Source organism: Phocoena phocoena, chromosome 1, assembly GCF_963924675.1.
Source record: "Phocoena phocoena chromosome 1, mPhoPho1.1, whole genome shotgun sequence".
Taxonomy (NCBI): domain Eukaryota; kingdom Metazoa; phylum Chordata; class Mammalia; order Artiodactyla; family Phocoenidae; genus Phocoena; species Phocoena phocoena.
Window position 1 is genome coordinate 48,227,231 of NC_089219.1, and position 24,188 is coordinate 48,251,418.

Below are 24,188 nucleotides of genomic sequence, written 5' to 3' on the forward strand. Positions count from 1 at the left end.
TGACCTTCCTGCCTTTATTATCTAAACTTCAACAAATAATACTCACCATCCTGTTAAGTGATGGTGATCTTTATGGCCATTTTTCTATATTAAATGTTCCTAAGGCAATCCTCATTAAACAGTCCTCTGTATGTATCTGTGCATTATACGATGTGCTTCAAGTCCTTACAAAGGACCTTTTCATTATCCGGGGTGTTAAGAAGCTTGCATTCTAGCCACTATATGTGAACACAAGGCACTCACTGTACCTCTCTGGATCTCCGTGTATTCCTCTATTAAAGAAGAACTCTGAACCAGATCCATGGCTCCTAACCCAAAGCTCTGGATCTACCGGGGTCATTAAAAATGATAAAAAGAGGTACCAGGCAATTTTCAACATTTCAGAAAGCTAAACAGAAATGTGTAATTATCCCTCATAAGATGACACCTTTCATTGTGTGTGCAAATGAAAACGCCAAGTTTATTTAGAACCGTATCCGGCTACTGTTGTGCTCCTTAGCTCATCTTGGAGCAGATTCTCTTTGGCGATTAGTGATGGATTCAAATCATGCAAATAGGAAAGTGAATGATTATAAATGCTTTTTTTGTGGTGAACAAAGTTTCCCACATTACTAAGTTTGTAGAGGGAAGGAGAAACGTAACACAGGAGAATCTGGTTACGAAAATGTTGGGAACCACTGGAGTACATCTTCTCCCACGTCTCTTTCCATCTCCCCGGATCCTTTAGCCATTTGGATCTCACATCACACAGCCAGCCTCTCAGGACAGTGGGCACCTGCCTCTCATGAAGGCCACTGCCTTGGTTCTGAATTATTGGCCCTGACCTTCCAAAATGTCCATTCCCCAGCCTGTTGCCATCTTTCCAGGCTTCTGACCTTAGGAATCATTTCTGCAGTGGAATTTGCTGCTGCACCTTTCCCTTCCAGAGTCTGGCCATTCACTCATCTCTTTACTACTCTTGGGACTCTCCAGGTGGCTTCAAGCCTGTCCAGGTTGCCCAGTGTCTACTGGACACGATGCTTGGAGGGTGGTATCACTGCCCGGTCACCCTAGCCCCTCAAGTGGCCATAAGACAACTGTATAATTCTAGTGGATTTTCACACAAAGTTGGTGGAGAAGGAAGTATTTGTTAGTAAAATGATCAAGATCCATTTGTTCCTGCTTTATTAAGAGAGCATATTTAGCTAGCAGAGAAAAACTCCTCAGAGAGCAGTAGCTTTTTCATGGTGTTAATGACGTAAAGTCGATGAGATTTATATTCACGAAACATGGGGGTATTGATTTAGAGGCTTTTGTGAGCTCGAATGGTATACAGGAGGGAAAGTGGGAGACAAAGGCATCCTCCTTCTCTCCCTTTCCTGCAAGTATCTCTTTCTCTGCATAATACGGTGAATGTTATCCACATCTTCTATTGAATCAAAGTTTGACGGCAGTACTTATTGATTGCCAAGTGGAATATTGCTCTAAAATTAAACCACAATTACAAGTCTTCCTGGTGGAATTAGATGTGGAGATGATTGTGCAATGGTAAGATATCACCTACTAGGCAAGAAAGCAGATGGAGATGTTTTAATTTATCTGGGAATGCTCATTAAGTGTTTTAAAATCAAAACATTTTTAGCGCCTGATGATATCTAATGTGGCCTCGCGAAGTGTGGCTGTGTGTGTGCGTGAAGTGCTGAAAAATATTTGTAACATTACCTTTTCCCATAGTTAATTTTAGGACATGTTAAAAAGGATGGTTCTGGAAGAGGCTCATTCATTTGGAAACGAAGAGCCAGTAAGGGGATACGTCTCCACTTTCTCCAACCTTAATCATGCACGTGTCATACAGATCCTTGGAAATACAAATATATTAGAATCCTGCTAATCCCACATTATCACATTCATCTTGGCAATACAGAGGACCTTGTAAATACTTGTTCCTTGAGCCTCAAAATTGCTCCATGTCTTCAAACAAGTTTTATCAGCACAAATCAAAGACAGCTGGAGCCAGAGGAAACCTAAATATTGTATAGTTCACCTCCGAGTTTATTCATGAAAGGACTGAGAGTCAGACTGTGTTCTGGCTGGACCAATACTTAACCCAGGCCCCACTCTCCCTATTCAGGATGACGAAGCATTGAAAAGAGGAAACAAGACTATTTAGAATTAAGGTTCCTTTCCTGAGACTCCTGGGTCCCTAGACCAACAACAAAACCATAATCTCTGATAAGCTGGGATGAAGAAAGGGAACTGGAGGAGGAGGTAGAGTTGAGGCTGTTCTGGATTCCAGCAGGATTCTGAGGTCACAAAGGGTCATCAGTCAGAAGGTTTGGGGTCAAGGCCAGCTATCAGGATCTCAACAAAAAAGGTCAAGACCGCATGGTCTGGAAGGGGACTCTCGGGCTTGGCTACCTGTGGTATCTGCTGAGCAGCCAAGGCCACAAAGGGGAGGTGAGGCCCTTGGTCACAGGAGAAAAGGACCGTTTCATCCCAGGAGTGTTTCTGTGTGGAGTTTCTGGGGTGCCATGGGTTGTTCTGGAGGTGCAGAGAATCCTGGGCCAGAGGGAGAGGGAGAGAGTGGGAGAGGGAGAGAGTGGAGGAAAGACAGATTCTGGGTACGCTTCTTCCACCCTTCCTTTGGAAAAGAGTTTTTGTCTTGGAAAAACTTAGTCTAGATATTAAAGCACTGCCCCCAAATCAAAGCAGATATTTGATTTTCACGAGTCTTCCAGAACACCCGATCTTTCCACCACCACTTCATTTACTACTCCTATTCCGAACACTCTCATTGAGGATGAAAGTTATTGCTGCAGAATTCCAAGGCCAATTCAGAGAATAACCTCCCCAACCCAGTCTGACTTTCCTCCCAGGGGTGAGAATAATCTGAAGGGCTCATCATCCCCCTTTGGGTTCTGGACTTCCCCACCTCTGTGCCATTATGCGTGTTGTTTTCTCTGCTGATTGCCATCTTCTTCCCCTGACCTGTGTTTCATCAACTCCACCTAACTATATCATACCTATGCTCAAGGCCTAGCTCCAAAATCCTGTTCATCCAGGGAACCTTCCCTGACTCCCCTGTTTCCCTTAGAAATAAATCCCAACCCTAGATTTCACTGGGTTGTATTTTTTCTTCTATGTGGGATGCTTCATAACTTCTTAATTTTGCTACACATTTCTCCACGCATATAGTTATTCACACGGTATGTATTAATGCTTATTGAGTGCCTGTTCTTTTCTGGATCTCACGCTAACTGCTACACCTACCCAAAGTATTAAAACATAGTCCCTTCCTCAAGGCCCTTGCAATCTCATAGAACAGGCAGGCAAAGAAACTAACAACCACAATATAAGAAGACAAGCTTTAGATTAAAGGGTTATGTAGGGTCAGAGCAGGAATGGGAAGGGGCATCAGGGAAGGCTTGACAAAGGAGCTGACCTCGGACTCAGTCTCGAAGGATAAAGGGGAAGTCCCCAGAAAGTCAGGGGGAAAGCATTCTAGGCAGAAAGAATGTAGCATGCAAAGGCCTCTAGGTCTTGAGAACAGGACATTTGGAGAACATCTGTGCATTTGTTTTCTCTCCACTTTGGGGATGTTAGCTCCTTGAAAGAAAGATCCATGTCTGGTTCTCCTCAGTCTTATCCTAGTCACTAATACTGTTCCTTTTGAACAATAAGTGCTAAGTAAGGTTTCGTGAATTAAAGAAGGAAGGAAGAACCAAGCTATCCAAAGATGTACACTGCACAAGGTAGTCACTCGATAAATGCTCAATGATTGATTCAATCAGGTTAATTCACGACGTTTCACATAGGATTCATTCTGTAAACAGAAGGTTTCTCATCTGATCACCATTTTTTTCTTAGCATTTCCATGAGCCATTTACCAATGTTTAAATGACTACCAAATTGTTTGCAGGGTTATCGTCTGACAGGATAAATTACAGAGAAGACTTAATTTGTAGTATGGTTCAATACAGCCAATTAAATACAGTATGGATTAGAAAGTCATCTGCTCAGACTTTACCATTAGCTTTTTTTAAAGAATAAATGCTACCCTACTTAGCTTTCGTATTATTATTGTGTGTGTGTATGTGTGTGTATGAGAGGGTGTGTTTTCCTGAGGCTATATTCTTCACGGGGGGGGGGGGGGGGGGGGGGGGGCGGGGCGGGCGGGGCGGAGAACACCCATCAGGATTCAAGTGAGTTAATACAAAAACAAAACAAAAAAAGCAGACGTGCAGATAGCCACAGAACAAAAATAGATACATGAAAAATACACTACTTCACACTACAGGCAGTTACAGTGGTTAAAATCTCACAAGACAAAGAGAGACCCAGGCTCACTATAAAGGTCTTTCTCTTTTCTAACATATTTTTGGATGCATTTGCTGCATGGCAGTGCCAACAAGGCTGGGAGGCAACCCCTGTACCAGCCCCCAGGCACCCCATCATCAAGTGTTCAACGGGGTAGGTCAGAGTGAATTCTTCCCTAAGTTCCCATCCTGAAATCTTCTAGAACGTTTTACTCAAGGCCAAGACCAAATTTCCAAAGACCCCAGTCTCTAGCTGAAGAGGCAGCCTGATAACAGAGGAAAGAATATGAACTCTGGAGCCAGAGAGAACACGATTCAAATCCAAGCTGTATCACTGACTGGATGTGTAGCTTTGGGCATGTCCCGTGAACTTCCTGAGGCTTCTCTTTTTGTATAATATGAAGAATGATACAGAATCCAAAAAGTTGTTGGAAATATTAAATTGACTCATATAAAATATACCAGATACAATTGAGATGCCACTTTTCGCCACCAGAATGAAAGAAAAAACAAGATAATACCCAGTGTTGACAAAAGGATGGGGAAACATACTTTCTTGGGCTATTGGTTTTCTATTTGTACCACGGGACCAACAGTGCCTCTCTCATGGTCCTGTTAGGAAGACGGATGACTTAGTCTGGTATATATAAAGGGTTTGGAGCAGTGCAAGGCACACATTATAAGGGCTATGTAAATGTTGGCCATCATGGTTATTTTTGTTATTTGTGGGAGTGTGATTTGTTGCAATTTTTCTGGAGGGCAGACTGGCTGTACGTTTCAAGGCCTTAAGGATATGCACAAACTTTGACTTACGATTCTTCTTGTAGGGATTCAATTATCTGCAAATAATGTAAGATGTGGGCAAAGACTTGGATACAAGATAGTCCCTGCAGTGCTATTGGAATAGTGAAAAATTAGAAATGTCTGAAATGTTGAGCATTAACTGATTGGTTGAAGCAACCGCATTTTGCTATAAGATGAAATAATATGCGGCTAACTGAAAATCATCTTGGGAACGTATGTATTTTTTGCTGTGGAAATATATTCACGACATGGTACTGAATGAAAAAATAAAAGCATATTACAAAACAGTGTGTTCAATATGATCCTGCTTTTGAAAATCCTATGATTATCCATATATGTATGTGTATAAAAAGTCTGGGAAAACGTCCAGTAAAATCTTAACAAGAGTTCTCCCTTGAATGGTGAACTTATTAGTGATTTTAAAAACTGGACTTTTTGCTCACTTATACTAATTTTTTAAAAAAATTATACCTATTTATACAAGTTACATAAAATACTAAGCTTCCTGGACTTTTCTATATGGGATGATTCTTTAGTTTGTCATGATGTATATATGGATACTATATATATATATATATATATATATAAAAATCAGCTCCAGTGTGTTAGCAACAATATCTTTTTTTTCTCATCTTATCCTGAATTACAAGTACAGTGCCCGACATATAGTAAGGATTTAGTACATATACATTTTTATTGTGGAAAAATATACACAACTTGAATTACAATTTTAACCATTATTAAGTGTATGTTTCTGTGGCATTAAGTACATTTACGCTGCTCTGCAACCATCACCACCATCCACTTCCAGAACTTCTTCATCTTCCCAAAGTGACCATCTGTACCATTAAACACTAACTCCTCATTCCCCTTCTTCCAGTCCCTGGAAGCCACATCCTATGTTCTGTCTCTAATGACTTTGTCAGTACCTATTTTTAAATGAATAATTTGAATGAATGAATCTGTCAGTAAAATCCTGAGTCCAAGTCTGTCCTCGAACCCCCTCCCCACAACCCTACTGGCTCTACTTCTGTTTCTGTAACACTTGCTTTCCTCAGCTGTTAAAATAAGGAGGTTGGCTTCAGTAAATACTCATGTCCTTTTTTGCTCTTAACACTTCTTTTGAAACTTTATAACAAGACAACAGCTATAAAAGGCAGCTTCTTCTTAGTAACTCTCTAAACATATGTTATAAACACACAGCTCTGGAACCATGTGAGTAAAGTTCTTGCCTAAAAATAGGGAGATGAACTAGTTGTACTGGCTGAGAGCATTCCAGACCTATGATTTAGGCTTAAATTTGTCTAATAGGCAAAGTGGAGCCAGGTGTGCTGAATCAATTAGCAATCACCAAAGTGACAAGGAAGCAGATTTCTGCTCAGGAGAAATAAAAACCACCTTCAATAGGAAAGGAGCTTCTGTGTGAAGCACTGATTTCCTAACACTGGGGTTCAATCAAAATTCTACATCCCATGACCGAGGATGTGCTACAGGATAATCACAGTTGGTGGCGAGCTGGACTAGCTGTCCTCTCTCTCATTCAATTCACATTCATGCCTAAAAGCCCTTCGGTACTCGGATACACCAGGCCCTGGAAATACTGAAATAAAGAAGATGCGGTCTGGGCTCTCAAAAGCCAGCAATACGTGTGTATGTGTAAGTCAGGGGGCTCCGCTTTTGTTTCACACTCAGAGTAGTTTGTATATTGTGTTGTCCTGTCCCCATTTCCAAAGGGCATGTCGTGTGATGGAAGGATTTAGATCTCAGCTTTGTGGCCATGTGCAAGTCACCATACCTCACTGAGCCTCAGTTCCTTCATCTGTACAATGGGAATGTGAAGAAGATCACTTAATGTGTCTAGCAGGGTATCTGGTAGACAGTAGGCTCTGAACACTTTGAATCTTCTCCCAGACAACTGAGATGGCGTTCCCAGAAAGTATTTTAATGTATCAACAGACCACAGCCAAAGCCTTAAATCAAACCCACACACAACTGAAAACTGCCTGCTCCATCTCTCACTCTTTTCTTCAGAGACGAGAAGAAAAAACACGTGCGTGACCCTCACCCAGTGGTAGCCAAGAGCAGCTTATCCGCTCTGCATGGCTAGGTCTGGAACAAGGAGGCTCAGACTTCTGCTTCCTGGTCCCCTGTGCTCGAGCTCTGATTCCAGGGCCACTGCTGCCAACCTCTGCCTAGATCTTGAGGGGGCACAGAACCGTGGAGTTCTGCCCCGTGTGGTGCGTCTGGGCGTGGCTTTTCAGCATTGTGCGACCCAACTGGATCTGACCCGTCAGGTGACAAAGACACATGCACAGCCCTACCAGTTCGAAAGTCGGGAGAGGGGTATAGGTTTAAATGCAGGTGGTTTGAAGGAGGGATGTTTAATAAAGGCTTTGATTTAATCTCGAAGAAAAAAAAAAGATCTAATGACTATGTAACATAGTGTTCAATTACCAAGCATGGTTCCCTCAGGTCAGGACTTCCTTAGAACTCACAGGATAATAGTCTTGGAATAACCAGAGGCTGGTAAGGAAGTCTTCTGGGAAATCGGGTCACCAGGAAAGAGAAAAGAGTTGAAAGAGAGAGCTTTAAACTTTATGACATCATCTAACAATCTGGATCCCACTATCCTGAGAAATTTAACCTTGTAGTTTTCAGTTATATAATCAGTGAATTCCTTTTGTTGCTTAAGACTGAAGTGAGTTTTTTATTACTTGCGACCAAAAGATTTCTAAACAATACAGTGATCACCATTATCCCTATCTTAGGACGAAAAAGGCTCAGAAAGAAGTGACTTACCAAAGGAATATCAGGCTAACATGAGATTTCAGTAAATCTCATTGACACTCAAGTCTATGTCTGGTTTATTGCTAGCAGTAATTCGTATCAGAATTGCAATTTTGAAATTGCTTTGGGTATATGTTAGGATAAAAAAATATATAAATAGACTGTTATTAGAAAGCAAGCTTTTCAGTCAAAGAAAAATGAGATCTACATGTAAAAGTGAAGAAATAAGCCAATAATTGTAAATTGGAATTGGAATTATCAATATGAACTCATCATTTAAAAACTATATTATTAGCACTGTTTGCAGAAACGGACTAGAAGCAATGAAACCCCAGGGGCAATGAGCACACCTAATGCAGCTATTTATTATCTAGATATCTATTGATCTATTGATCTCTTAACCTATCTAAAGAGAAAGAGAGTCAGAGAAAGCAAATATGGCGAAAGGTGAAATTTTCTGTTTGTTTGAACATTTTCATGGTAATACGTTAAAGAAAAAAATTACATCTTAGCATGCCCCTTTCTCTATCTCCCATTCCCTTTTCCTCTCTCTGAGAACAGGAGAGACCAAGGCACTGAACACTTCAACGACTTAACTGAAAGTAGGCTGCAGACAAAAGGCCTTTATCAAGTGCACCTCAGGCAACCACTGGTCCAGAACACAACGGGTTGCTCAGCACATTCAGAAGAGCTCAGTACAGTGCTGTTCCTTCTTGCTTCCCCAAGGCCAGCATAAATAAACATCAGTCGGTTGTGGTTCTATTTTCAACAACGTTTTTAAAAGTTCAGGTTGAATAACTATGGAAACAATTTTATACTTCTGAAACTCTGGGGAAAAAAATATCCCAAACTTGGAATATTCTCCAAATATGCATAAGGATTCAGATTTAATTTTCATTATATTTTTTAAAAGGGTACTATCCAGAGAATGACTACTGTGTGCTAGGCATCGTGCCCAGATACTCTACATATGTAATCCTCATTTATTTCACTCACCTGACAACCTTACATATCACTTCCCCTCCTTTTACTACTGACATTAAGTGAGACACAGAGAGGTTGAAGAACTCAACCCAGATCACATTGCTGATAAGGTAGACCCTGGACTGCTGCCAGGGATGGCTGGCTCCAGACCCCAGGCAGCCTCTGTGCACTTGAATACGGCAGCTTTGAACGTACTTCAACTGCCTCTACTCTCATTCTCCTAAAATTCTTGTTTTTTACTTCTGTCTCTTTCTGCATGAAGAATCCTAATAACCATTGTAGGTGTTTAGTAATGTAACCAGTGATTTCAACGTTTCAGCTTACGGTGTAAAATTATCATAGCAAGTAGGTAAATGAGTGTGAATGAATGGAAATGAAACAGCATGTTTTGCTTCAAGTCACTGCAGAAACGAGGTCATTATATTGAATGGAAAATTACTTTTTGTGTTGTAACCAGTTTGAAATTAACCTCTTCCTTGGTCACAAAGAAGTCTTGCATGCCAGACAGAAACTTACAAGGAAGTGATGTGACTAAAATGCAGCCAATGGGAAGAATGCTGGATTAGGAGTGAGGAGGTTGGTGTCTTCATTTATAAACTGAGGTGGATAGCAGGTGGCGGTAGTGGTGAATACGGCCTCTAAGATCTGTTTTAATAAGACACTTGGATGCTGGAGAAACACATGACTTTGAATAGACACAGGTCAGCACTTGAAATCCAAATCTATTCATACTACTTGTGTCAACTTGGGCAAATTACCTAGCTTCTCCGAACCTTAGTCTCCTCATCTGTAACTTCATTCTTTTGGAGGGAGAACTAAGTAAGACCCTGGTACCCTGCCTGGCACCTAGTGACGCTTAATAAATGATTCTTCCTCTCCAGTTCAAAGATTCTGTTCTCTAAATTGTTTGTGATCATTACATGTTGAATTGTAGCCTCCCAAAATTCACAGGTTGAAGTCCCAAACCTCAGGACTTTAGAATGTGACCTTATTTGGAAATACGTTGACCCTTAAACAAAGTGTGGAAAAGGGGCACCAACCCCCGACTTCCCCCCCTACCCCTGTGTGGTAGAAAAATCCATGTATAACTTAACAGTCAGCCCTCTGTATCTGCAGTTCTGCATCTGTGGATTCACCACCCATAAACTGTACTGTAGTATGTATTTATTGAAAAAATCTGCATATAAGTGGACCCACGCAGTTCAGACCCATGTTGTTCAAGGGTCAACTGTAGCCCTAAAACTTAAGGGCTTCAGAATGCAACCTTATTTGGAAATAGTGTCATTACTGAGGTAATTAGTTAAAATTATGGCATGCTAGAATAGGATGTGCCTCTAATCCAATATGACTAGTGTCCTTATGAAAAGGGGAAATGTGGACACAGACACATGGACTGAATGCCTTGTGAACACGAAGGCAGAGATCCAGATGATACGTCTAAAAGCCAAGGAACACCCAAGACTGCCAACAAACCACCAGAAACCAGGACACGGGCCTGGTGCAGATCCTCTCTCACAGCGGTCAGAAGAAGTCAATCCTGCCAAAACGTGGATCTCAGACTTCTAGCCTTTACGAGACAATAAATTTCCATTTAAACCTCTCCGTTGTGGTAATCTGTTATGGCAGCCCCAGGAAAGAAATACAGCAACCTCCTTATTTTATCTCCAGATTCCTTTGTTCGAGGAGTTTGCCGAGAGAATGCGGTAGTGAAACAACAAAACCTTAGGTATCTAGCCCCATCTCCGCTCCCTCATTGAGACTCAATTTTCCTATCTGTAAAATGAGGGGCAAGATGGGCCCCTGGCCAGCTTTGCTCCGCTTTTCAAGGCAGGATAGCAAAGCCTTTAGTTTTCCTATTACTGCCAGACCTTGCTACTTGAATCAGAAGCCGAGCGCGGTACAGTGCCATGCAATTTATAACAGCGTCTATCTAATTATTTCCCATTTAGTGCTGTGCAGCGTTTCCCCAAATAAACACCACCAAACCACTGAGGTGGTGGGCTGAGCTCTCTGAGTACCAGGATCAATTGTCTCTCTTACACTAATTGGCCCCATGATTTGTTAGGCTGTTGCCTTGGAAAATGAACTGTCAGGAAAAGAAATCAGCAGCACAAAATTGCCTTTTTCGTTGAAAATACACCCAACGCTATCTGCAGGCATCTCCTCCAGCTCACCTTCGGGTTTCAGAGGGCAAAACTGACGCGAACTAAGAAATTCTAACCCTCGGCTCTATCATTTTCCAGTGAGAGATGAGAAACTGAGGCTCAGAGGGCTTAAGCAACTTGCCCCATCAATGTTCAGTCAGAGGTGAATATCAGAGCTGGTGCCAGAGGTCGGCGTGATGGCAGCAAACTTCACGTCCATTTTATCGCATCGGGGTGCCTCCTGAAGGGCAGCGATCGTCAGGTTCTGCCCAGCCCTGTGCTCTCTTATCCCTTCATCCCCTCCTCCCGCCATCTATCTCTGTGCCAGGCTCAGAGAGAGCAGTCACTTCGTGATTCCTGCCCCAAATACCTGCTGGCCCAGCTCCGACTTATTTCCATGACTCAGTTCTAGTAACGGAGCATCTCCCTTGACCCAGAAACTCCGTGGCAGACACTGTGCTGGGAATACAAGGGCAGGATCCCTTGTATTGGGCGTTCGGTGCCTTTCTTTAATGTTTTCAAAGAAACCCATTCCCTTTCTTTCTAATACACACCACAGTCTGTAATTATCCCTTCATGGGCATGACCGCCTGGTTAATATCTGTATCTCCCGCTAGTCTGTGAAGACCAGGGAAGCAGGCCCCGTGCCAGGTCCTGGTCACCACTGCATCCCCACACCTAACACAGGCAGTCACTGACACTTTGTAGGGGCTCAGTCACAATTTGCTGACTGAAAAAAAAGAATATCGCGCTCATGCCATAATAAAGGTAAGAACAGGGCAGGAATGAAGGCCTGAATGGACTAGATTAGTAGGAGTTGACTAGGTAAAAATTAGTGCTCCTAGGGTCGGTAGGGACGAAGATGTTCTATCCGGGACCCTAATTTATCCTCCCCCTGCCACCTTTCCCCTTCGGTACCATAAGTTTGTTTTCGAGGTCTGTGAGTCTGTTTCTGTTTTATAAATAAGTTCATTTGTATCGTTTTTTCAGAGTCCACATATAAGTGATATCATATGATACTTGTCTTTAGAGTTTGGGATTAACATATACACACTACTATATATAATCAACAAGGGCCGACCGTATAGCACAGGGAACTCTACTCAATATTCTGTAATAACCCATGTGGGAAAAGAATCTGAGAAAGAATGGATATATGTACACGTATAACTGAATCACTTTGCTGTATACCTGAAATGAACACAACATTGTAAATCAACTATACTCCAATATAAAACAAAAATTAAGTTCAAAAATTTAAAAAAGATGTTCCATCCGGAGGGATACCGAAGAGATGTGATGCTATCAAATAGCATGTTATAGATAGGGAACTGCAATCCGTTTGGGATGATTAGCCCATACAATGCTTGCACAGAGTTGCAGTGGGAGAAGATAGGCCAGGGCCAGGGGATGCAGGCTTTTTTTTTTTTTTTTTTGCGGTACGCGGGCCTCTCACTGTTGTGGCCTCTCCCGCCGCAGAGCACAGGCTCCGGACGCGCAGGCTCAGCGGCCATGGCCCACGGGCCCAGCCGCTCCGCGGCATGTGGGATCCTCCCGGACCGGGGCACGAACCCGTGTCCCCTGCATCGGCAGGCGGACTCTCAACCACTGCGCCACCAGGGAAGCCCGGGGATGCAGGCTTTTGAAGGCCAGGTTAAAAAACTGAGGTGGTTGAAACTGTCAGCAGCTTTCTACTTGACTCTGCTGTAGATCTGAGTGCAGTGGACGTTTTCAGCAGGCTGCAAAGGGAGTCCATCCTCTGGCTGGAGAAGGACAGGGAGCTAAGCAACCCATCCCTGCTGGGGGCCAGCAGGATGGGAGCCAAGGGGATGCACAGCTGAAGCATCCGGGAAGGAGGCTCACAGGTGACACATGGTTACAGGTGAACCGGCCTGTCCTGCTGGAGAGGAGGCCCCGAGGGCCCTGGCCAGACTGCAGACTGGGCTTCTGCCCTGGGCTGTAGACGCATAACACTCTCTGATCTGCGGACACTCTGGCCAAAATGTCTGTGAGCCGAAGATGGAACCTACCTTCATCTACCCCTGCTCCCCGCCCACAATCCACGATCCACAGATGACAGGGGTTCTGTCTTATAAAAAAACCCTGGATGGCGGTGCTGGTAGCGGCAGTGATGATGGCAGGGTACCGCTTTGTTTCACTGGCTGCATTGGTAGTTTCTGGAGACAACTGGATATGCTCCCAACCTCACAGCAAGAGGCTGTGTTGCCTCCTGGTGAAGTCCATGCATAAGTACGGTCTGTGTGCCGGGGTCAGATGGGTCTGGAACATTCCTAGGCTCCACCATTTCCTTTGACCTTGGGGAAGTTGCAGACTGTACCAGGCCTCGGGGTGCCCATTCGGGAGATGCTGGCGGATGTAAGCAATGGGGGATCTGGGAAGGCCAGGAAGCACGCCGGGCAAGAGCTCAACAGCCTGGATTCTCACATCACAGACAGCGGCTGAAGGCCTGCTGCGAGGTAGCTGCTGTGGCGGCACAGGGCATATGAAAGGCACGTGGCACCCCTGCCCTCCCCAAGCACGCGGTCTGGAGGGCACAGCCGGGGCCCAGACAATCGCAAGCAGGTGTGGCACCTTCTTAGCGAAGCTGAGATCTGCAGATGCCGAGACCTACCAGTAGGGGCAGTTAACCCCACCGGGCAGGCTGCCAGGAAAAGGAGGCAAGAGAGCTGGCTGGCAAAAGATAAGGCAGGAGAGGGGGGCAGCATGTGCGCACGCCAGAGCCGGATAGGCGGCTTCAGGGAATTCTAAGGGGCTCTGGGGTTGAGGGGTCAGAGGCTGCGGGTATGAGGTCATCTGCCTGGCACTTCTGGGCACTCTTCCCAGAGCAACCTCCCAGTGTGGTCCGAAGGAGACAGAGGCCGGCGGGGCTGAAATGCGGAGGCCTGTCATGTCGCTTTGAGGATTCTACTGCGATCCCAGGGATGAGCCACTGAAGAACTGGTGCTGGGACTCCTGACGGGTTCCCGTCCCCGGCTGGGTTAGCCACCTGCCTCTGTGCTCCCTGAACCTCTTGGCTGCTGTCCCCGTGCTCAAAACACTTGCTCTTCTGACTCGCAATGACCTGTTATCTGTGCACCTATCTGTAACCTGTCTGGCTGTCCATTCGTGAATCTGCATGAGAATAAGAACAGCAGCGACTTGCCCAGAGCAGAACTGGTGCAAGGATCCAGTAGACCAGGGATGGAAAGTAGAATGAACTAGTGACAAAGACTCCTTGCCCAAACTCTAGCCAGGCTCTTCTGAGCCCTCTGCCCGACTAGACCTCAACCTTGGCAAATAAAGACTTGAACAAAACACTAACATCGTTTCTGTGGGCTCAAGGCTACATCCTGAATGGCCCTAGCACCCCTCCAAGTCCCTGCCTAAGATAGCTCAAGGCTTCCAAAGAAATTTATTGTTTGTCCCAGCCAACACCTGGAGATAGGACTGGTCTCCCAGTCTCTGTGGGAGGCTGGAGCCCAAGCCTGGATAAGCTCCAGTTATCAAACCCACATGAATTTCACACAGGCTAACCCCCATTTCCTGTTTTTTGTAATGTTTTACTCCGTGACTCTATACAGTCCTCACTCATCATCCCTCCCATTCCCTCATTCTCCCTTCAAGCCCTAGGCACATCTGCACAAATTGGAAAGAAGCTCAGTTCTTTCCCCTACTGTCAGGAGTTCCTGAATAAAATCTGTTTTCACTACTGTCACATCCAGCTGTGTTTCTCTTTGACGCCATACAGGCGATGACAATCTCCACCTGCAGTGCAAAGCCCAGGCCCTGGGCTAAGTGCCTTATCCACGACCTCGTTTATTATGGCCGTGGAGCGGGAGGCATTCTGGGTGGAGAACAGGGAGGGTATAACTAAGTAGTTAAGAGCCCAGGCTCTGGAGCCAGAGATCAAGACAGGGCCTTTCTATTCACGAGCTGTAACCCCCGGGCTAGGCACTAAACCTTTCTGTGACCTGGCTTTTTCACCTGGATCCTGGGTATAACCATCTCTACCTCTGAGGCTTGTTATGAGAATGTATGAATCACACACACACATGCACACACGCAGGCAAGTTGAGCCCAGAGCACCATAAGGGCTTAATAAATCTGCCACTGTTACTTCAAAGTCATTCAAAGCGTATCCCGTGAGGGAATATCTTCTCTGTTTATGCAAAATATACGCCCTCGCCTAGCACAAATCCTGGTGCACAGTCAATGCTTAATAAGTATTTGTTGAGTAAATGACTCAAGGTTGGAATGCTCATCCTTGCTCTGTTATTCACTCCTACCTGCTTTTCAGATTGGTCCCAGAACTGCGAGGCCACCCCTGGCTTGTGTCTGTATAGGAGCATGGGCGGGACGCTTGAGTGCACCTACACACAGCATATAATTGCATATCTTATAAGACGAGGCAGATGAGGATGGGAATGAGGACCTGTGACACCCAGCTGACTCCCAGAGTGGGTCCAGAGCAGAGGCGGCCAGAAAAAACCCTTAACAGCTCTGGTCTCAACTGAGCAAAAGCAAATCTTGGCTTGAGACTGCTACATTTCGTTCTTCCTTTGTGTATCAGAACAGAATGAAGGGACAAAGTGATAGGAGTTGTCAAGTTTTGAAATGAATAATAAGATGTCTTTCGAGTGAGGCATATAAAAGAGATGAGCTAAAAATATAGCTCCGAAAACATCTGGGAAGCAGAAGGATTAGCGAGACGCCTTTCATTGCCACAGAACAAAGACCCCTGCTGAAGGGAGTGTTTCCCCCACCAGTTGCACCTGCGGCAGGTAAGCAAAGGAATGAAAATACGGAGTGTTTATCCTGAATGCCCTCTCCCCACTTTAGGAAATTAATTCCAAAAAGTAGGCATCTAGAAATTTCGCATCATGTGAATGTGAGAGGAAATAGCAAGGGGCTCAGCCAGCGGGAAACGGGGGAATGTTTTGGAGCACCTCCTACCAGCCTGACGCTTTTCTTACAGGATCAGAGTTAATTTTCATGACAAGCCAATGAGCAAGGTTTTATTATCACTTATTTGACAGAGAAGGACGCTGAGGCTCAGAGAGGTGAAGTTGCAGGCTTAGGTTCAAACAGCTAGAAGGTGGAAGTCCTGGGAATGGACACCCACCCTGCTCCAACTGTCTAATCCCCAACTCCAAGACCATGATAATATGCTGCTTCTTACACATTTCCTTTGTTAAGCGTCCTCTACTTGAAGTATGTCTTCTAACATACTGATAAACTCTCTCTCCATCCATCCATCCATCCATTCACCCACCTTCCCTCCCTCCCCACCTCCATTCTGCCCTGTTTTGAAAACAAAAGTCCCCATTGTTTTTGCAGATCCAAAGCATATAAGGCAAGCACCTCATTTTATCATTCAAAGCTCTTTGACATCTAACACTTAATATCTACTTCATACTTAGAAGGGCTAAGAGCTTTATAACTTTTAAAGCTCCACCTAATATATTATCTCATTCATTATCTTGTTTTATTACCCTCATGCTATAATGAGGACATTACACAGCCCAAAGAGGTGAAGTAATCTGCCCCAAGTCACATTCAGTAAGCAGCAGATCTGAAGTCAGCACCCTTGAAGACCTTCTGAATCCTACATCCAAGCTCCTTCTGTATCATCTTGATAGAAACAGTAAGTGCCGAGGTTAGGAATATGGGCACTGGGACAAGGCTGCCGGGTTCAAATCTTGGCTCTGCCACGTACTAGCTGTGTGACCCTGGGTAAACACGCATGCCCTCTGTGTCTGAGTTTGCTCATCTATAAAATGAGCCTCACGACAGTGCCTACACCTCAAGGAGTTGTGGTGATTAAGTAGGGTGTAATATTCAATACACTCAAAACAGTGTCTTGCATCTAGTGAACATCATATAAGTATTAGGTTTTTATTTGCTTTGATTCTTGTCTTCTTGTTTCTTTTTGAATATGTACCTGCTCTTATTGTGGGAAGTCCTCCCCCAGATGAGAGCATCCTGTAACTGGCCCAACACTCCCCAGTTATGAAGTGGAAGAGTTAGGATTTGAACCGAGGTCTGTCTGACTCTTTCGGATGTATCATGAAGACTCTCACCGGCATTCTTCTCTTTCTGAAACACGGGACTAGATGCAGAAAAGGAACCGGGCTGCGTCTCTCTATCCTGGCCTAGAATAAGGAAGTGTACCTCCTGGAGGGTACCATACCACTGTCAGGACACACTCTCAGGGGCACATGAGCCATCACCACTGTACATATGACTTTGTGCATTCAACAGAAGTATTCATTTTGTAATTGCTATGTTTCAAGCGCTGCCCTGGAAGCTAGGGACACAATGTGGAAACAGACATTGCCCCTGCCCCTCCTGAGTTCAAGGTCTAGTGGGAAGCCGTACATGAGCAATAACCATGTGCTGTGCCAGGTGCCCTGAGGGGGAAGTACAGGGTGACTGATGGGGATCCCATGGGAGGTGCCTTTGACCCATATAGGGGTTAAGCCCTAAGTATCTGGATCCTGAGACTAAAGACAAGCATTTAGAAACCATACGATTTAGTTTCCTAACCTTAAAAAAAAAAAAAAAAAAAAAAAATCCCTCCGAGGCTTCCCTTTCCCAGACATAAAATGAAGCAGTCCGTTTCTGGTTCAGGAAAGGAGTGACGAATGACTGAGAGGGAGTGGAGGGGGCTTCGCTCACGTCATTCCGAGAAGGAGAGGAAAAACAGGTACAAGGTGTGAGGAGATCATGCAAAGAGCCAGACAGAACCAGGTGCTCAGAGCCACTCTGCCAGTGCATGGCTGTGTCCAGGCTGTTCTTTCTCTGGCTGATTCCAGAGCTGGTAAGCAGCACAGATGACATAAGCGAGACAGAGGTTCAGGGAGAGGTAGGTGGATCCCCAGCGCCTCCCTCTCTGCATCATGGCGGCGTGCCCAAGATTCAGAGTCTGGGCACCTCGCACTGCTCAAAAGGTGTTGTCCCTTGTTGGCTCTGAGGCTTCTTGGCACAGAAACAACATACATCTCATGCTCAGTGGACCCAGTTCTAGACTCACGCCTGGGATCCAGGCCTTGAAATCATTTTGTGCCAGCACTGGAGCAATCTCTCCTTATCTAACTTACAGTGGGAGACCTGGCCTTAGTTTCCTCATCAACAAAATGGGGATAGTAAAACACCTTCCTTGCAGGGTGACTATGAGAAATAAAATGGATGTTGCATATAAAACACATTATCAGGCTAATAACAAGCATCCAATCAATGGACGGTGGTGAGTGAATCCCAGTCTTCCAATAACCAGTATGACCTTAGGCAATAATTTCGCTTCTGGGTGCCTCATTCTTGATCTGTAAAATGGGGACTAATAAACGTCACATCATAAACTTGTGAGTTAAATGAGATGATTTCCGTAAGAACCTAGGAGAGGGCTCAGAATGTCAGGTGGACTCAACTGCTAAGAATCTAGATGACATCTTCAAAACTTTTATTTTTCCTTTTTTTTCCATTTGCCTATAGTTTCTTTCACTTGTTCATTACTTTTTCACCCCTTCAGTAATATTTATGGAGTCCCTGTTTTCAGGCAGGCACACAGCAGGGCAGCTTTGGCTGTCTGTGTCTCTTCTACTTCCAGCAGCTGCTTTCAAAGGAGGGACAGAGCCCAACCTCAGCTTGCAAACCTTTACAGCATCCTCCCTTCCTCCTGAGCCTGAGCAATTCTAGCAGCAAAATCCAAATCTCTTTGTTCCTTTCACCTACATACATGGAGATTTGTTTTTTAGATGCGCCTTCTCAGCTGCCTGTCTACAAAGGTCAGAGGGCCTGAGGTCAGATGGGTTATACACGTAGGAGGAGAAGGGAGGATTTTGCATGCAGTCCTGCTGGAATTGGCCAGTCCCATCCTAGATTTCCATTCCATATTCACTTCTTTAGGATGGGCAGGATTTCATTTTGATCAATTTGGTATGTCTCCTAAAATTATTAGGAAACTGGTATCACAGAGTGTCTCCTGTGGGTCGCTCTCCTCCATCAGGTCCCTGAAGGACCTCATCGCTGCCTGTGCGCAATCCTGTCTCCTGTGCCCATATCACGCCAGGATCACTGGATGCAAATTCCCACAAAGCCAGGCTGGGTGTAAGTCAGGAGACAGAGCATGGTGGATTTACTTTCTGGGAAAGTAGCCCTGCCCTCCTTCTATACCACAGAAAAGTACCTTCCAACCACCCCGGCTGACACTGTTGACAGCCTTAAGGCCTTCATCGTGCGCCTTGCATTATTCGTCCTCCTCATCCTACCTACCTGATTTTCCTCGATTTTCACTTATCAGTGGCTTCCCGTTAAAAGCCCTTCTTTGGCTACAGCTTCCCAAGACTGACCTATAATTTCTCCATATACTAAAATTCCCTCTCCCTCAGGCTGAGCTGACTAGGTTGGCTCTGAGGAAACTCCTGTACCCATGCACTGAGTTTACCCTGAATGTTTCAGCAAGGCAAGGACACAGGACAGGATTCCATCTAGAGCAATGGCTCTTCAGAGTGAGCGGGACTCACTGAGGCAAGAGTCTCGGTCTCTAGAGAGGCTTGTGCTGGTTTGTCCGTCTGGCCTTGGTCTGCCTGCCCTTGGTTCTGTCTTCCTACTTTGAACAACGTGGACTGAGGCCCCTGAAGCTGGGGATACCTTGCCCTGGACCAGAGAGATGGAGGAAGTAGGTCCCCAGTCCCGTCTTGCAAGTGCAGAGTTATCACCAACGTTCGTCCACTACTTCCTAGCAGCCTGGATTTGGCAGGAAATTTCTCTCTCCTCGTCTCAGTTGCATTTTAGAGGTGAGGATAAATGAGATCATATATGTAAAGTATCCACCCTGATGGCTGGCACAGAGCAAGGGTCTCAGCATATTTTATTACAGTCAAGAAAGAGGACATTAAAAGCTGGGTGGAAACCTGCTTGAATAAAAGTATGGAGGTTGACTGGGAGGAGAAAACCCTGGGATGTGAGTAATGAGAGTAGGGTTAATAACAGTGGGAGGTGAGGTGGAACTACTCTGGTCAAAAACAAATAAAAGAGGGCCTCAGTTGCCAGGAGGAGAATTTGGGACTTGATATACCAGGGATAGGAGTCTAATGTAATTTGTGAAATAAATGAAAGCAAAGCCCTCATAAAAAATCACTGCAGAGGGGCTTCCCTGGTGGCGCAGTGGTTGAGAGTCCGCCTGCCGATGCAGGGAACACGGGTTCGTGCCCCGGTCCGGGAAGATCCCACATGCCGCGGAGCGGCTGGGCCCGTGAGCCATGGCCGCTGAGCCTGTGCGTCCGGAGCCTGTGCTCCGCAACGGGAGAGGCCACAACAGTGAGAGGCCTGCGTACCGCAAAAAAAAAAAAATCACTGCAGAGACAGGGAGGAATAATGCCTCCTAGCACAATAAATATGGTGGTGATGATGACAATAAAGATGAAGATGAGAATGATAGTAATCATACCAGTCACAGCTGATACTACTGACTGTTTTCTTCTTGCCACTTGCCACGCTAAGAACTTTTAGGCGCTATCTTATTTCAGCCTCATAACCAGCTTATGGGAGAGATGTTATTATTGTCTCCAGTTAATTGATGGGGAACCTGAAGCAAAGAGAGGTCGTCCCTTGCCCAAGATGAGCCAGCTGGAAAGGCAGTGGAGCTGGGCTTCACACCCAGGCCTTGCTAACCGCAGAGCCTGTGGGTTTTCCAAATCCACAAAGCGCGCCGATGGCCTACTTCAACTTCTTTGCTTAAAAGCTTACTGCTCATTCTCTCCTGGCTCTTCTCAGAGTACTGCTTCCTGAAATGCCCAAAAAAAACGCACATAAGTCCGATAATGGATACCTCCACTGCAGGAGATGGACTTAAACTCCCTATTTCAAGCAAAGGAAACTAAGAAAACAATCCAGCAAGAGAAAACTGAAGTGTCCCAGCAATACCTAACGTAGCATTAAGCCTGTAAAGTTTCTGCTCCACACCCCTGTCTACCCTGAGAGCTGCATTTTTCATGTCTCCCCGGAGCCTTGAAGTCCATGGGCCCTGGTTAACTCAGTTCACAGGTCACCTCCTCACAGGAGCCTCCCTGACCACCCCAGTTAAAGTTGCCCCTTTCAGTTCAACCCTACCATGTCACCTTTTTTTGTGGGCTTCATAATATTACTCTGAAATTAATTTGTTCCCTTATTTATGTCTTTATATAGTGTCTTGCTTTACCACTATATCCACAGTGCCTAGAACCTGGCATAGAGTAACTTATAGATAAACATTCATAGAACAAATAGAACTCCTACTCATACACCAAGGCCCTGCTCAACTTCCCCCGAAGCTAGGATTGGTGTCCCTCTTTCTGGGCTCCCATAACACTCCCCTTATCGATCAGCCCTTACCATGTTGTATTATAATTCTAGATTTTTCTTGTCTGTTTCTCCAGTTAGATCCTGGCCCCAAGAAGGCAGGGATTATAATACATTATATATTATTATATCCTCAGTACCCAGACTAGAATTTAGCAATGAATAGGTGGTAGGAAAATGTCTGTTGAATAAATAGCCTGATGGATGAATGGATGGATACATTAATAAAGGAAATAAAAGAAAGAATGATTTTTTTTCAGTTTTAAAAATTAAAATTTATAAGCACTGCCTGAAATACTGTACCTTCGAAGGCCTATGGTTTAATATATTAAATATATGCTAGGTTAACCATGAAATCTCAATGGCTTGTTACAACTAAGGTTCATCTTTGATTCAAGCTACATGTCCAACCTGGGCTGGCAGGGACTCTGATTACACAGTCACACTGAGCCCAGGTTGATGGATGCTTCCAAATCATACCCTATGGACTTATGGTTGTCAAGGTAGGAGAAGAAGGAGCATCTGATGCTTACGAGCTGGGCCTAGAAGTGATGTATGTCACTTCAGTTCATAGTCAGATTTACTCATGTGGATCCTAACTGCAGGGGCTGGAAATGTGGAGGAGCCACGGCTATGAGGTGGGGAGCAAATCTCTTCCACACCTGAGGATCACATAACTCCTAAAAGTCACGCTAAGCACTAAGGCGTCCGTGCGCTCCAGGTTTGGGGACATGTCACCCAAACTCCTTTAAGTATTAGTACATCATCGTTTAATTTTTATTTATTTGTCAAAAACATGGTTAACTACCAATTGGAGCTTTATTTTTCTTGAATAAGTTGTAGAATGTGACTTCATGGACTTAATATAACTCCAATCAAAGCCACGTAAAAATTCCATTCTGATTATACTTTACAACTTTATTTAACGTAAATATAGCTTCTCTCTTTTTGAAATAATAGCTCACACTTATTTACCGTCTACTTGGTGCCATTGTGGTTGGTCCTTTACTTATATAATACCTAATCCTCACAACACCCATGCAAAATAATATTATAACTCCAGTTTTAAAAATGAGGGGAAAAATGATAATAAAAAATAAAATAAAATAAAAATGAGGGAACTGAGGCTCAGAGGGATTAAGATTCTTGACCAAGGTCGCACAAATCATAAGAATTCAACTGGAATTTGAACTCAAGTTTATTTGAAAACACTTTCAGAACCCATAATCCTTTAGCTAGAGCCCAGTGTATCTGGAGGACAGAGGAAGTAAACTGCTGAACTGATTCTTTCTACTATCCCTTTGACCTCTAACATCCTATGAAAACATTTTATAAGCCACAGTGGAAAGAAAAATCCAAACTGCATTATATGAATGTCTCTGATTTATCATGAATAAATTACGGCTTGTTCCTTGTTTAAAGATGTGAGAAGAGGGCTTCCCTGGGGGCGCAGTGGTGGAGAGTCCGCCTGCCGATGCAGGGGACGAGGGTTCGTGCCCCGGTCCGGGAAGATCCCACATGCCGCGGAGCGGCTGGGCCCGTGAGCCATGGCCACTGAGCCTGCGCGTCCAGAGCCTGTGCTCCGCAACGGGAGAGGCCACAACAGTGAGAGGCCCACGTATCTCAAAAAAAAAAAGATATGAGGAGTAAAATGGGGGATTACAACTTAATGACTGATGTTCTACCAGGCTATGAGCAATCATGGGGCCCCACTTAGGGAAACCAAAATAATCATCAACAGCAATTGGGGAAATTATTAGGACTATATAAATACTAAATATATCTACTGTTGACAGCCCTGGGGATCCTATTATTTGCGATCTGCAGGCTCTGGAGCCAAAGAACTTGGGTTCAAATCCCAGCTCCATCATCACTAAGCTGTAGGATCTTGGGCATGCTACTGATGGGGAGGAAGAAATTTCCTCTACCCTTCTAGGTTCTTCTGGCTGGTCTGAGAATTAAATTGCTACGAGACAGATTAACAGGAGAAAGAAATCACACAAAAGTCTAATAACATGTTTACATGGGAAAGAGCCAGGAAAACTGAGTAACTTGCCAAATAGCTGAAGCTGTCACCTTAAATACCATCTTCAGCTAAAAAGTGGATGTTGAGGCTACTGGCTTGAGACTTCAACTGAGAGGAAGGCAATTCACATGGAGATGGTGGAAAGGCAAATGTCCGGTAAATAAATGTTTTCTGGGCCATGCAGAGACAATGGGAAGCAGAGTGGACTCTGCTCTTTAGGCCCCTCCTTGCTCATATTCTTTGTAGGTGTCTCTGGTGATAGCTCTGTTCTGGGAATAGATCCTCCATCTAAATTTTTTTAGGCACTTAGGGGGAAGGTCAAAGTTTCTTCCCGACTCTCTTGAACACTGATTGTTTTTAGCTCGAAATAATTCACATGCCAAAGAGACATCTTGGGGTAGCAATTTGTGCTCCACTACATTGTGTAACCTCTCTGAACCTGCTTCCTCATCTGTGAAATGAAGATAAAAATAAAATCTACCTCATCAGGCTATCGTGAAGATGAAGTGAGTAAATAGTTTATATATGTTAAGTGCTTCAAATAGTGCCTGGCATACAGCAAGTGCTACACAGCTGTTATTATTGTTATTTTTCAGATGTTAGCATATATCCAAAAAGATTGTGCTACCCAACAGAATCAGACACCTAGCTATATTGTTTGTCCATTTATTCTCCTATCTGTTTTACAGCACTGGCTGAGTGCTTTGTCTAGGCACTAGGGAATACAAAGATAATACATCACAGTCTCTATCCTCAGGTAGCTCACACACACAAATAATGATATTAGACACAGAACAAACTACAATGCAA

At 44.5% G+C, this 24,188-nt stretch overlaps 1 protein-coding gene across 5 annotated transcripts in view; it reads right to left on the reverse strand.

Annotated features, from left to right (window-relative positions):
* Positions 1-24,188, reverse strand: part of DAB1 (DAB adaptor protein 1) — a 277,838-nt gene that overhangs the window by 68,904 nt on the left and 184,746 nt on the right. The gene's annotated exons all lie outside the window — the stretch shown is intronic.